The following is a 16,113-nucleotide window of genomic DNA, read 5'->3' on the forward strand; positions in this document are numbered from 1 at the left end:
GCATTAAAAATCAAATCATGTGGTAGAAGCAATAACTGCAGGAAGTAAGCTTAATAAGAAAAAGGCAGCATGTAGATATATTACATTACAATGACCCATGAAGTATTTTTCACCCTGTTTGCCATAGTTAACAATATCTATGGCAACAGAAAAGCACTTACAGTATAGTCAGGATAATTGACCTAGTAATAGTTACGTCCTTCCATATTTCATGTTATTAATAAGCTGTTCCTTGTAGGAGTCTCGCTAAAAAGTATCAACCATGACCTCCTCCTAATACTTTCCCTGTTATTTAGTTGCAGGCCCAGTGCTGCCACCTGGCTACAAGTGTGACAGCAGCAGCTCAGACTTGTCAGATGACAGTGAGCAGGAGTCCATATCATACAAAAGAAGTTCAAATACATCCAAAAACAAATATTATAAAAGCAGGTCAGTCTTAACTGTAAAAAAAATGAAACCATGGTCATGGCATTAATTTCCATATTAAAAACACAAAAATACTTGCTAAGCTGATCTTAAAACACCCCAAGTAGTACATTTTCCAGGGCTTAGCCCGATATTGCCCTGCTTTTGGTGGGCACATTGGGAGAAAGAGCGACTCGTTTGCAGAGGTTTCCAAACTAGCAGATCTTTGTGTAAGGCCACTTTAAATACATATACCTTACATTTACTAAAGGAGCAGTTTACATCTAAATTAACTTGAATAATGTTACAGCTAAAACAACAGTTTGGGTTTTTTGTTATTATTTTGCTTAATTTTTTGGGAGAAGACACAAAGAGCTACAAGTTGCATCTAATCTACTGTCATGGCTACAAAATAGACAATAGTGATAGAGCTAGGTAGCTTCCCTATGTCTCCAATGTTCACAAAGTCTCAATCAGTCACAATCACAAACTGCCTGAACTAGAAATGTGACCAGCAGGTGATCTGATGCCTTGTCTGTTGCCATAAATATCCTGGTGTATTCAAAATCTATTTTTCCTTAAATGTGGTGTCAGAGCTGTTATTAGAGTATAATATCATTCACAGCAAACAAAGTCTGCCAATAGTCAGCACAGAAGCAGATGATGACTTTTTTTTGGGCCAACTCTTCCACCAGGGTTTAAGAAGCAATCAGATTCTCCAGAAAGGTATGTTAAAAATAACATGCTAAATCAATACACTGAAGCTACTTGTTACATGTGTTGAACCTTGTTTAGTTCAAGTATATCATTTCCATTTTGTGCAATAAGTAGTGGTTTTGGAGGCTAGGGAGATCTGTATTAGGAGGACTACTCACCCTAGGAATTATTTCTAGATTTTATTTTATGATGGTAGTCAAGCAAAATAAACTTCAATAACACTATATAAATTATTTCAGTGTTGTTGCTTTTAGTCTTGGAATTCACATTGTGGCAGGCACCATTTTGTGCACACTGTAATGAAGGCAAGCTTTGCATCATGCCAACATCTTTTTTATGTTCTAGAATGGGGGACCTAATGCCCAATTAGATGGTGGGAGGGAACTTTTGTTTATTATAATCAGTATCACACAAATACAGAAACACAGGGGATCAGAACATTATATAATCAGAAGGAGATATTAACATTTTCCCATCATCTAAGAGATTTTAACCTCCTGTGCCTTTATAAAGGGTAAGCTACAATGCATCAACTAATAAAAGCAGCACTCCTCAAAGCCTCTATTTGACCTAACTGTCAATCAGAATCTGACATGAGTGCATGAAGTGAGAATGAAGACAGATGCTGACAGGGGTATAGGGAAGACAAACTATATTGTTTTATAAACCATGCGGAACACACGATTTTGTTCAAAAATGTCTTCTTTTAGTATGGTAAAGCTTATTTTAAATTTTCATGATAGTTCCCCTTTAGGAGGGGTTATATGGGCAATGAGAATCCATTACAAAAGAGCACATTTACCAAGCAGAATAACATTGCAAATGTTTATTAAATCTACATGTTTTGGGCCACATGTGCCCTTTTTCATGATATGGTCAAGCAATTTAACTGACATGAACCTTCCTGCCTGACCATCACTGAACTCTTTTCTCTTTGTTTTAAATAGAAATCTAAAAGGTAGATTCAAAGTTGCTGCTTTACAAAAAAACAATTTTATTATGGGATTTTTATGCATTTGCTTATATACTGTCCAGCCACAATGGGTTGTAATATTTAGTTCATCAATGGTGGTAACTAGTGGAATTCTTCCATCACATTTTTTATTTCTCATTTCCAAGTAGGCATGCTTAATGCACAGGAATTATGTCTGGGGCTGCATTGATTCCAGGATTCAAGTACATTTTTAATATATCCTGATCTGCACTGGGTTTTGTTCAAGAATCCAACGATTTTGTGGTTTCGGGCGACAAATCCGAAAAAATTGTACGATTTGGATTTTCTCACTATTATATTGAGTCTTTTCCCGCACAAGAATTTTTGGTGAAAATTTATTGATAAATAGAGGAGGAAAGTCTGTGCAGATTTGGTCGGAGTCATTTTCAGAAAATAGTGAGAACATTTCGGATTTTGATAAATAACCCCCTTAATGTCACGCGACTTGAATTACAATTTTTCCCCCAGATGATTTTTTAAAGGGGTTCTTCACCTTCCAAAACTTTTTTTTCAGTTCAGTTGTTTTCAAATAGTTCACCAGAAATAAAGACCTCTTTCAATTACTTTCTATTTGTGACCATTTTTCTAATATTGAAGTTTAAAGTTTATTTTTTCTAAAGCAATTCTGGGAGGGGGGTCCTGCTGTGCAGAGTCTCTGAGTTTCATTAAAGGCATCAACTAAATGAAGCAAATTGTGACAATTCAGAATTTGCACCTGAATTTCTGAATTGCCAGACTTCAACAACAGGGACAGGAATAATCAAATGTAAACTTAAATTTTGGAAAAACGGTTAAAAAAAATGGAAAGCAATTGAAAAAAGTCTTTATTTCTGGTGCACGATGTGAAAACAGCTGAACGGAAAGAAAGTGTTTAGAAAGTAAACAGCCCATTCGATTTTAGATTTGGTTTTGTTTTCCACCCAGTCTGTGGCGATGTTTCAGTGCTGGGCTGAATCAGAAATGAGTGATCATTCAAACAGTGTGTTACCAGTTTTAAAGGGATAAGACAGAAGGTGTATTTTATATCACTTTGCAAATTTGGCTTTAAATAGAAACAACGCAACATGATAGGGTATACTGAAATGTATTCAACACAGGGTTTCCAATTTCTGGCAGTTTGAAATTGTGCACACAGCTAATGGGGTGAGTTGCTAGCATCTTACATAGGGAGGTCTTATTTGCAGGTTTGCAGTCCCAAATGAATTAAAGGCTAGCTAGCCACAAAATAAGTGTATTTTATATAAATCTGGTTTTAAAGGTATGATCTATCAACCTTATGGTTTGTATGGTTTTGTTAAAACATATACAGGATATTTGTTAAAACAGTTGTAACAATTGTAATGTCAGCGGCTGAACCCAAGAGGGTCCTCTTGATTAATATTTGTCACGGTTCTGCTGCATTAAAAAAATAAACTCTTTAACTGAGATTCACTTTAAATTTCACCCTTTTATACTTCTTTTTTTTTTTTTGAGGCGTGTTATAGGTCCTGCCTTGCCACCTGGTTTCAGAAGAGATTCACAAGGTGAAGAGGGTTCTGATGATTGTATAAGTCATGAGAAGGTAAAGGAAATATATTGCATTAAAGCACTTTTTTGTATTGTCATTGTTATAAATCCAAAAGGTTGGATTTAGATATAAACAAATAACTTTTTTCCTTCTTAGGTTTCTTTGATGAAAAGAAATAAATAAAATTCATCATACTTTGCTTTTAACTTTTTCTATTTACGATGAGCACCATTTTTAATTTGCACTAAATAACTACATGGTTGTAATGATAGTACCGTCCCAGAAATAATAGTAACATATGTTCATTTTGATAAAATCAGCACAGCCAAATAACATTCACCTTAACGGTCAGGGCTCACACTTGGGTTCGAGAAGATTAGCCGCCCGGCGACAAATCTCCTCCTCTTTGGATGGACTAATCTCCCCGAACTGCCTCCCGTCGGCTAGAATGTAAATCGCCGGCAGGATGGCACTCGGAGTGCTTTGTTTTCCGAAGTCGCCCGAGGTTGCCTCACAAGAACTTTGCCATCATTTAGGAAAAGCCTAATTTTTAATATTAGTTACCAGACAGGCAGCTTTGGTGTTCCCCTTTGTAGCACGGGGTCCAGTGCCCATTGGCAGTTGTAGAAGGGAATAAATATTTTTTTTGGTTTGTTTTTTGTTGCAAAGTTCCATCACTTTGGTAGGATTTTGCAAAAGGTGAACATCCCTTTTAAACTACTTTACCAGTTGAATCACCGAAAAGTAGAATATTTGCCTTAAACCTTCTTTTTTATGTTGAATGGTTTATGTCGCATTTTTGGTTAGACTAGAAGAAAATCATCTTGCTAAAAGTTCTTGTAGTCTGGCACACAGTAGAGGATCTTGATTTTGTTATGTTTTCATGTGGCACTTAGCACAGCAGACTTAATTTGGCTACCAATGCACAGTATATTCTTGTAGCTGAAAGGAAAACTAAAGGTATATTCAGTGTTGCATGGGCGGCTTCCACATCAGGGGCCCACACACCCGTCCCCGAACCCCCCTCCGCCACCCACACGGGCCACACCACAAATCCCCTTGAACCTTCTGTCCCCCCACCACCAGCGCATATGTTCTTCAAGGTAGTCAATTCTTCATGCGCCGGGGGGATGTCAGGAAGGAGCAACGGGCTGAGCTGGCAGCAGCGAGAGGATCTGGGCCAGAAGGGCAACTGGGTTTTTTTCCCAGTGTCCCGTTGGACCTGTCCAACCCTGGGCAACATCTGAAAAATGGAAAGAGGTACAAAAAGATCTGGCGTGCTACACATAGTTAAAATATTTTGACCACACCCATTTTATGGTCTCGCATTTTAGAGCTATATTTTATACATTTTAACAGTTTTGCTAATGAAAGTGAAATTGCCCTTTAAGCCGTGAGTCACAGTTCTTCCAAGGAACTGGCTTGTCTTAAATAGTTACAATTGTTTCTTTGAGTATCATAAATTGTTACAAATATATATGTTTAGCTGCTGTGTGTTCTGGGCTCTCTGCCAAAAAGCCTCTTATTTTAATTTAGTTTTAGAAACGTTGTATCTTTTTCTGGTGTCACTGCAGGAGATCTAAAAGAAACTCATATCTTTTTAATAAAAATCAGGGACTGGACAGAACACAAGCTCTTCTCTTCCTCACCTCTCACCATATCTTTCTTGCCTATTTCTTTCTTACCTAGAAGGCAGACTACTCTTTCCATCCTATCCGCTTTAAAGGAGAAGGAAAGCTACGGAGGAAGTTCATTGCCAATAGATTAGCTGCAATAGTGCAAGCTAGAATGCTATATTTATTCTGTAGAATGTTTTACCATACCTGAGTAAAAAGCCCTAGAAGCTCTCTGTTTGTTTAGGATTGCAGCTGCAGTATTAGGTTGGTGTGAGTATCTCCCTGCCCACTTATAGCTCTGGGCTCAGATTACAACAGAGAAGGGAGGGGGTTGGGGAAGAGGAGCAAACTGAGCATGCTCACGCACGTGGCAAGGAGGTTTAAGCTGAAGCCAGGAAGTCTGATACAGAAGCCTATCTATACACAATAGAAGGAAAGAAATACAGTGTTTCTTTTGACAGGGGACTCAGAGCAGCACTTCTTTGAGGATTTACTGGTATATTTAGGTAGACCTTTCTGATTACTTAGTTTTAACCTTTCCTTCTCCTTTAAAAGGTGTGACTTTTGTATCCATCCTCTTTATATAGTTGACATTCTGGTACTTTAAAGGCTAATAATAATAGATAAGTAAATTAGCCGCAATACAACTGAAACCCCAGTACACAACTCCCTTTGTGCCTCTTCATGACCTGCATCCGCAGCTGATATAAATGAAGTAAATCAAAATGATGTATGCAGACTATACCAGATCTATTTATGTAAATATCTAGCAATTACCTTACAGAAAAGGATTTTGACCTCAAATATTGTCTGTTTTTTGTAAGCTTGTTAATTTCAAAAAGGATTAAAATTGATAAACAAAGACTCCCTACTTGGAAATGTTTGACAGGTTTACTTTAATGTGCGTGCTGGCAACTGAGATTTCCAGTCTGAGCTCAGCCTGACGATTCACACCGTTGCTTTCTTTTTAGTTTTTTTTCCCATTGCTGCGTTCTGATTTGATATTCTCCAGTGCACTTCCCAAGAACCATATCACAAAGGGCATAAATTAATGTATTAACGTTAACTGTGCTAGAAATGCGCAAGAGTCATTTAATGCAGCATTTTTAGAGAATAAGACAAAAACATGGAGAAGTTCATTTTCCATTAACCTACAGTGTTGTTAGTAGACTGTTTGTTTCTCTAGACAGGAAATAAACCTTTCGTCCTCATGTTCTTTTAAAAGATACGTTTATTAAATTTGTATCATTACAAGTGATGTCATTCATTATTGGAATAAATTAGGGTTTTTTATCCCTTGATAGAAATCATGGCTAGAGATAAAATGTATCAGACTAATGCTGTTGGGCTTTAAAGAAATTGGTTAAAGAGGTGGTTTGTTTTTATTATAACTTTTAGTATATTATAGAATGGCTAATTCTAAGCAGCGTTTTAATTGGACATTATTTTTTCTTCTGACCCTTTCTTAGCTATTAAATGGGGGCCACTGACCCCAACTAAAACAAATGCTCTGTAAGGTTACAAAGGTATTGTTATTGCAACTTTTTATTATCCACTTTCTATTCAAGCCCTCTCATATTCATACTCCAGCCTCTTATTCAAATCACTGCATGGTTGCTAGATTCAGTTGGACCCTAGCAACTGGATTGATAAAATTGCAAACTGGAGAGCTGCTGAATTAAAAGCTAAATAACTCAAAAACCACAAATAATAAAAAAATCAATTGCAAATTCTCTCAATATCACTCTCTACAACATACTAAATGCTGATTTGAAGGTGAACAACCCCTTTAATAATAAAAGAAGACATTTAGTTTATTCTTATAAACAATATAAACTGACATGGCATTGCTTCTAAAGCACTGGCAAAATCATAGTGATCTAGTGATATTTGGATTTTTTTTTGGTTCAAGCTCCCTCTGAGGTCAAACATTTAGTTATAAAAAGGATACAGATACCACTGCTATGTCAATCCATATTCATGTCAATTCTCAGCCTACTTGAGCATCAGGTTGGGCTTTCAGGATAGGAGATCAAGTAAGCTTTCCTGGCTTGGCTCTCATCAACTGCCCCAAGGGGGCCTAGCCACACAGTATAGTAACCACTTATCTACAGTATACATTCTAGGCACTGCTGGTCCTGGGTCTTTAAATAGTGTAGAATATGCTAGGTCAGTGCTATCCAAGTTCTGTGGTACTGAGGGCCAAAATTTTACTGGCCTGTGTGGAGGAGGGCCAATAATGGAAGTCAGTGTTGGCCACTCCCCCTTTAAACCACACCCACTGTAAACCACACCCATATTACCACAAGAACTTTTAAGATCATATCCACATTAACAGTGGCAGCACACCCAAAAACCAAATGGTTGGTCCTCACTGCAAGGAAATCCTGTTAAGTCATGTTAAAAACATACCCTTAAATCCATATGCCTTATCCTCCCCTGTGGATAATACAACAACCCCCCAACACATGATTAAACACCTTAGGGGCCCTTAACAACAATTTCCAAATGCTAACAAACCCCAAGAACAAACCCCTAACAGGCTTACATTCCACAGGTAGCATAGGGCAAGCAGAGAATGGCACACACAAGCAGCACTGGGCAAGCAGAGAATGGCATACACAAGCAGCACTGGGCAAGCAGAGAATGGCACACACAAGCAGCACTGGGCAAGCAGAGAATGGCACACACAAGCAGCACTGGGCAAGCAGAGAATGGCACACACAAACAGCACTGGGCAAGGAGAGAATGGCACACAGAAGCAGCACTGGGCAAGCAGAGAATGGCACACACAAGCCGCACTGGGCAAGCAGAGAATAGCACACACAAGCCGCACTGGGCAAGCAGAAAATGGCACACACAAGCAGCACTGGGCAAGCAGAGAATGGCACACACAAGCAGCACTGGGCAAGCAGAGAATGGCACACACAGGGAGGCAGGGCCGGGCCAAGGTATTTTTGCACCCCAGGCAAGGGCTTCAATCAATACCCAGTCCTGCATTACCATTTCCCACCATAAAAGTCATATAGCCCCCTGTACCTGTGCCAGCACCTATCATATTGCCTCCATTTGTACCTATGCCAATGGCAGTCAATCCCTCAGATTGCTCCCAGGTCCCAATCTGTACCTGTGCCAGCATAAGCCAAAATATCCATCATATTTTACCCCCAATCTGTACCTATGCCAGCGGCAAGCAAAAAAATCCATCATATTGCCCCAAGCCAAAACATCCATCATATTTTACCCCCAATCTGTACCTAGTCATATTGCCCCAATTTGTATCTGTTCCAGCAGTAGCCACAAATCCATCATATTGCCCTCAAACATCTGTGTACCTGTGCCAGCAGCCACTATATTGCCCCCAATCTGTACCTGTGCCAGCATCAGCCAAAAAATCCACACTATGGCATCCATATATGTACTTGCGCCAGCAGCAGCCAAATATCCATCATATCATCTGTTTACCTGTGCAAGTAGCAGCCAAGATATTGCCTACAAATATGTACCTGTGCCAGCAGCTGCCAAAAGGAGCTGGGAGTGATTCAGGGGGTTTATAAAGTTGAAAAACTATTAAAGGCCAAGCAAATCGGGGTTTAAACAAGAAAGAAAGGAAATTCCCCTTAAAAGTGTCCCCCCCATGATTGCGCCCTAGGTGGGCACCTACTCTGCCTATCCCTAGTTCTGGCCCTGAGGGAGGGAAGACAGAACAGAGCAGGAGACAGGGAAAGCTATCATTCTAATATGTACTACATACAGTGACACAGTGCTGGTGCCCAATTAGCATTTTGAATAAGGTGTGAACAGGTGAACAATGTGGGCAGTTTCAGTCTGGGTCTTAGGTGTGAACAGTACAGGGTTTTAGGATATAAACAATAGAGGTGTCATAAGTGTGAACAATGCAGGGTGCAGTTTATCTCTACAGTGATACCTTTTAAATCTTACATATGGTAAACAGACACAGCATATGGGGGGCCACAGAAGGGGGGGTCGTGGGCCGCCAGTTGGACAGCCCTGTGCTAGGTGATTAACAGACCTGGAGGTGAACTAATTTCTGCAACACTATTCATGAGTCAGAACCAAAAGCGAGTGCAGAGAACAGAAAGGAATAAACACACTGCTTTCAATTGAAAGTATTAATACACGTAAAACAGCTGAACATGTTTAAAATATAAAATGAAAACTTGCTTGAAATGTCATAATTTTTACTATGAATAAAAATACAATTTTGAATGATGTTCCACTTAACATAAATAAAATCTAGAAAGCCCTCTGCAAAATATATGACTTTGTCTGCATTCTGAGCAAGTATTAGTGTTTTGAGATTTCACTGTCTATGTAACAAAGACTCAAAAAAAACAGACACCTTACTCCCAGTACATGCATATGAGAAAAACATTAAATCAATTTTCACTCTGTATTTGGCAGTTCTGTTCCAGTCTGTTTCCTTTTTGGCAGTTCAGAAAATCGACAGGGGAGAAGCTTGATTATGCCTAATGTTTTTTCTTTATGCTGGCCAAATATAGTATTCAAATACAGAGCAGTGAAGGGAATATATGCTTTTGTATATTGCTATGCCCTAAAGGTATCATAAGTCAAATATAAATAAAGGGTCATACTTTGTATTGCCTCCATAGCCCACAAGTTAGCCCAGGAGACAGCTCTAACATTGTAGTTGCTACGCCCCATAGGATTATTTTGTTTGTTTGTCTCTTCATATATTTGTTCTTTCTTTTTGTGTTGTATCCCATGAGGAAGGAACCTACTTAAACTTTAAAAAAAAAAAAAAAATGTAAAGATGACAAATTCTGCTGGTTCATGTAGCAGTGGTCCTCTCTTGGAAAAACACATCCATCACTGATGGTGTCAGGGTGGAATCACTTGAGCAGGCTCATGTTCATATTCAGTGACGTAACACCCGGAACCGCCCAGGAATCGTGGCGCGTGAGCTACCGGGGTGGCCCTGAGGGGGTGCGGGCCCTGGCCAATCGCACCCCCTGTTCCCCCAGTAGTTACGCCACTGCTCATATTACAAGTCTGCCATAGGAAATGTATTCTCATGCATAGGAGAAAATTTTCGCAGTTGAGGTCAACACACTGTGAGCCATATTGATAAAACTGTCTAAAAAGCAAAACAAAGATATTCCATTTTCTGTGCCTCTAATTGTGCAGCACTTTTGCGAAAGCAAAGGTCTGGAATTGAGAAGCATCCACAAAGCTGCAGGTGAAAATGAGTGTAAGCACAGGATAACAAGTTTCTATAGAAATTGGATAGCTAGTATAATTGTGGCAATTGATGCCACATTGTCTTGTTCCTATGCGTTTCACAGACTCTCAGACTCTCTCTGGGAGGGACTTTGCTGTGGCTGCTGACTTCATATTCCTGTACTACAACTTTGAACTCCTGAATTAAAACACACACAGTTCCAGAAACAGAAACCCCTACTTTTTCCAATTTGAAATGTAATACATTTTACAGTAAATATGACCTCTGCAGTGCCTGTTTTATAATAATATACAAATATCTTTTAGTCAGGAGAAAGCAGTGAGGATGAAGATATTATTGGCCCATGCCCTGCATCAGGCCCAGTTGAATCAAATGTTGCAGAAGAGTTTGGCTAGAGGGCTTGGAGAATGAAACAGAAATTGACCTCAAAAGATGATGTAAGTTTCCTTTTTTAACTGTTTCAAATTGGGAATCCAAAAAAATATTTTTAAAGTGGCAGTATTCGTTCTTGTGTAACATAAGCTTAGTGAACCGGGCTTGTGCTGAACATACTTTTTGCCTATGGTCTTAACCGGGAAAAGTCTGTAGTTATTTCTTGAGCTAAACATGGAAAATGAAAGCTACTTTATGATCGTTATTGCACGGTAAAATATTAGATTGCCAGTGTACACCACCCACATCACTCTTTGTTGTGACTGTTTTATTAGTAGAAGTCTGTTATCTGTGCTCTGGTAATCTAAAGTTGCTTAAATTTCTTCGTTTAGTCCAAGGGATTGTCAACACTCCAAAAAAATCGCCTAATAAAAGAAAACCAAATTCTAAGCAGACAAGCAGCTGATTAACAGACCTGTCTTTGTTGGGGAACTCAAACATTTGCAACATTTTTTAAAAAGTAACAACCAGGAGGTAAGCAAATTTTGTTTTCAATAGCAATTGTTTTTACAACTAACTTTAAAAGCCCTGAAAATGTTTAATAAATGTATATTGGAAAGTTGCTTGGTATAATGTTTAGGCAAATTTTTATTTTGGGGTTGACTTGCCCTTTAAAACAATAGGCAAAAAGTATGGGTCTATTAAAAGTTTGGGTCTATTAAATATGGAAGAAATTTGGTTATAGGATATTCTCAGTATATGTTATAGAAGAACCAGTGTTACAGGACTTGTAGAGAAAGTTGACTTGACAATCAGATCAATGGCTGGCAAAAGACGTGAAACTTTTATGCAAAATGAATGTGAACACGTTTTGTTTTCTCAGCCTTTCTTTCATCCGGTATGGTGCTAATGGATTGAGAAAAATGATATAATATTTAGAGGCTTTTCAGCCTCAGTCAAGCAATTATAGGGATAAAAATGTGACATCTGAAGAGGGGAAGTTATTTGAAGGTTTGTTAAGATTGCATTCGATATTTTAGATACATCGATAGCCCAGATGCACGGACAGCTGCACGACCCACATGGTCTGTATATAATCAAAATTCCTATGGGTTGCTTGCTAGCATTCACTGGTGGAGAGCACTGTGTTTAATTTCCAGTCTTGCATGTTATTCATGTGCATTGTATATGCATGTTATGTTAATCACTGCCTGCTTCCCACACACCTTCCTGCAGTGCCCTTCATTCATACAAGATGCTTTGTCATTGCACTTAAAAATGAAGGTCCATCCATTTACTAAAGAGGCCTTGCTTCACAACATTCTAATTTAGCGCTCGTTCTGCCCCGTGAAAAATAATGTTAAATCACCAAGGTCTTTTGTGGGCCGTGTTGCAGAATAACTCTGTTATGGTATACATATTCAGTTCTTACTGCTGTGTTTTAGGCATTTTTGTTTCTATAGTAACTGACGGACTACTTAACTTCTTCCTAGCATCTTATCCAATTTCTCAAAAATGACAGTTAACTAGAGTCGAAAAAAAGTATGCATAACATCTTTAATGCAGTTGGCTACCTTTAAAAAACATTTGAGAAGATTACTTCATTTTAAACTTTGATTCCATGGAAACTGCTTTTGTTTGTACTTTTTTTTCCTGGCCATTGTGTGGTTACTATGGAAACCTTTAAATGAAATATGGTTTATGCTGAAGTTTTGTGTTTTCTGTATATTTTCTTCTCTGTGGCAATAAAAGTGCCTTACAATAACATTTCACAAGTAGGTCAAGGTCTAAAATATTTTTCCAGAATTATTATTTTACAGGGTATATTTCTTTAACAAATATATTTCTGGTATCTCTAATCCAGCACTTAGGGGTAAATTTATCAAAGAGTGAAGTTCCGCCACTGGAGTGAAATTCCGCAGCTCTCAATTAATTTCTATGGGATTTTGAAAGGCGTATTTATCAATGGGTGAAGTGAAAGTTCACCCTTTGATAAATATGCCTATAAAAATCCCATAGAAATGAATGGAGAGTGGCGGAACTTCACTCTTTGATAAATATACCCCTAAGTGTTATGCCAAACATATACAACCAGACTGTAAGTTGTTAATGATTCTTTATTTCCTATTAGAATGGATCCCTAGCAGAGAGTCATGGATGACTGAGCTGCCCCCTGAACTAACAAACTTTGGACTGGGCCCAAGAACCTTCAAAAAAAGAACTAATGAAAAATCAGGAGACAGATCAATTTGGACAGATACCCCTGCTGACAAGGAAAGAAAAGCAAGAGTGAGGATTTAGTATTTGATTCTTCCAAGGATTGTGTTGGCAACATTTTACTTTCTTTGATCACCAAAGAATTGTATTGTTCATAATGAAGCTGTTCTCTGCTTGATTGATAACTGACTATGATGCCTGTATGTGAGTGACAATAAACTGAAGCATCCTCAATCTGACCGGATTTTTAAACCTGGCCAGTCATCATCTGGACGATTTTGGGCCAGATATTGATTGGGGAAGCCCATCGGAGAGCCCCATACACTAGCCAATAAGCCATCATTACACAGTGATATCCTCAGAAGCCCAGAATCTTTACTAGAGTTCTGCCTTTGTTATAAAGCCTTCTCATATCAAGGCAATCAGAACAAAATCAGTTAAACAGTGGTGCAGCAGTTTGGTTCATTTATTGTTTTGGAGGTCTGGGTGATTATAATGATTTTTTTTTTATCTTGATTTTATTTAAAAGGAAAAACAAGAAGCAAAGGTGTCAAGCAGCACAGTGGATGAAATGTTCCCAGTGTCGGATAGAGATAAACGACTGGCAGATCAAGTATCTACTTACAATGTAAGTGCCAGTTACTTTTCTTCTGAATTGATGCCAGTTTATTCATTTATGAACTCCATTGTGCCATTTTTTTTGCCGTTTGCATGCTACCTTTCTCTTTTACAATATGGCTGCAGGTCCCTATGTTTGTGTTGCTGTGGCTGCCCCAGTGAATGCAATGCTGCCTTCGTTCAGTAGCTCTGTATTTGTAACGGATGGGAGAGGCATATAGATGGCCCCCTCATGTTTCACTTTATGTCTACACCATTCATACTCAAAAGTTAGGAGCGGCAGAGGCCACAGACTCCCACTGGCCCCTGTCCTTCATCACATGATGCTGTGGTCCCCATATTGACATTTTTTCCAGGATGAGGTGCAGGCCACAACCATAATCAGGGTTCTTGTGTCCCTTGGTCTTCTGCACTCCTTTTGCAGTCTATAATAAGTGACCCCTTATTAGTATGCCTTACTTTTTACATATAAATCAGACAGGACGTGCACAAATTTTGTTCGTTGACAGTTTGACTGAATTTGACCTTGCTGGCCAATCATCAGTGCATCTATGGGTACTTCTGCAGGCAGTTTTGAAAGGCTGTTTCTGGGTAGACAAAAATCTGATCTGCCAGTGCTTCTTTTCTGAGCTTGTCTGAGGCACTGGTAAATCTGCAAGTAAGGGGATGTGACTGCAACTTTAATGCACTTTGATTTGGCCTGAATGACAGAGTTGGACTAAACTTTCATCACTTAAAGATCACACACACAGTCATAAGGCTGGTGGCAGACAAGGAGACTAGACGCCCAGCGACAAATCTCCCCTACTTCGGGCGGCTAATCTCCCCAAATGCCTTCCCGCCGGCAAGAATATGAATCACCGGCAGGATGGCATCACTTCGGATTACCAAAGTCACTTGAAGTTTCCTCGCGAGGCAACTTCAGAAATGTATGCCATCCCGCCAGCAATTCGTATTCTCGCTCCACCCTGAAAGAAAACAATAATTTTTGCCAAAACATGTAAGGGACAAACATAGCCGTATGCTTTTGTGCTATAACACACTTAATCATAAGCCTTTGTGAGTCTCATGCATAGGGTTTGTAATGCAGCCCAAACTAGCTCTTGCCCAAAATCAACCTGCAGTCTCTTTACTGTCAGCCTGGCTTTCTAAAAAGCAAACATATGATGCTATTGGGAGCATGAGGAAGAAAGGAAGAAGCTGATTACCCATCCACCTATGCCTTCAGGTGGAAACTCACCCTATATTACAGGTCCTTCTCAGATACCCAATCTTTTGCAGGATTCTAGCTCTTTTTACCAAAGTGTTTTTTGCACTTATTTAGCAAATAACCAAAGTGTCACATTTTCACATAACAGCATTTGTTGCAGATATATATAATTATATTGTTCACTAAAGACAGTCCTTTACTTTCAGGATTCCAAAAGATCAGAATCTCTTATAGATCTTCATCGTAAGAAATTAAAACGGAAAGCAGAGGAAGATAAAAATAAACCGCAGGAGAGGCGACCATTTGATCGAGACCAGGACCTTCAAGTAAATCGGTTTGATGAAGCACAGAAGAAAGCTTTACTACGGAAGTCGAAAGAGTTGAATACCAAATTTTCACATGGTAACAGCAGTATGTTTCTCTAGGATGCAAGAACCTTTTAGGCTTTGAGGAGGACTGAATAATGTAATGGTCATGCTTTAAACACACCCCAAAATCAAACTACAACTTAAATTCTAAGAACATTTATAGTTGATGTCCAGTACTATTCCACTTTTTCCCATGCAGTTCATTTGAATACTTCCATTTATGCTAAGGCATTCTTTAAGCTGACATGTAAAACTTCTTGAGAACATGGATCATTGACACATAAGGAAGCAAGAGGAGCCTCTGCTTGTGCAACACTTTCATCAGATTCAGATCATGGGGACAATGTTGTTTCTCTAAGTGACCCTACCTGTCCGTGTAGATGTTAGGGGGTTAACTAAATAAATCCTTAACCCCTAGAGTACATCTGACTGGCATGTGTGTTTCTTTTTATTATGTATTTCAATTTATAAACCCATAAGCATGAAAAGTAGATGATGTAAAAAGTGACAGGAATTTTCATTTGGTAAATGTATATCATAATAAATAAGATTCGTGCTTATTCTCCTGTCAGTAGTTTCCAGCTTTAACACAACATCGTTTTATACTTTCTCCACCTCTCTGGGTAATGGCACATGGGGAGTTGATTTTTTGCTTGCCATCTGAATGCAATCTGAATTTGGAAGTGAGTCAGTGGGGTGATTTGGCACTGTCTGTTTGGCTTACATAGAAAAACATGGTGATTCAAGCCCTGAAACCTTTCTAGTTGATGGAAACCTTATGCAGTAGAGCAAGGCTGCTCAACTGGAGGCTTTTATTTGGCATTAGTTCCCATCAAATACAAGGTACTGCTTTATTAAAGCAAAA

At 38.8% G+C, this 16,113-nt stretch overlaps 1 pseudogene; it reads left to right on the forward strand.

Moving 5' to 3' along the window:
- Positions 1–277: 277 nt before the first annotated feature.
- Positions 278–15,867, forward strand: LOC108708987 (annotated as a pseudogene).
- The last annotated feature ends 246 nt before the right edge of the window (positions 15,868–16,113 follow it).

Source organism: Xenopus laevis, chromosome 2S (genome assembly GCF_017654675.1).
Source record: "Xenopus laevis strain J_2021 chromosome 2S, Xenopus_laevis_v10.1, whole genome shotgun sequence".
NCBI lineage: Eukaryota > Metazoa > Chordata > Amphibia > Anura > Pipidae > Xenopus > Xenopus laevis.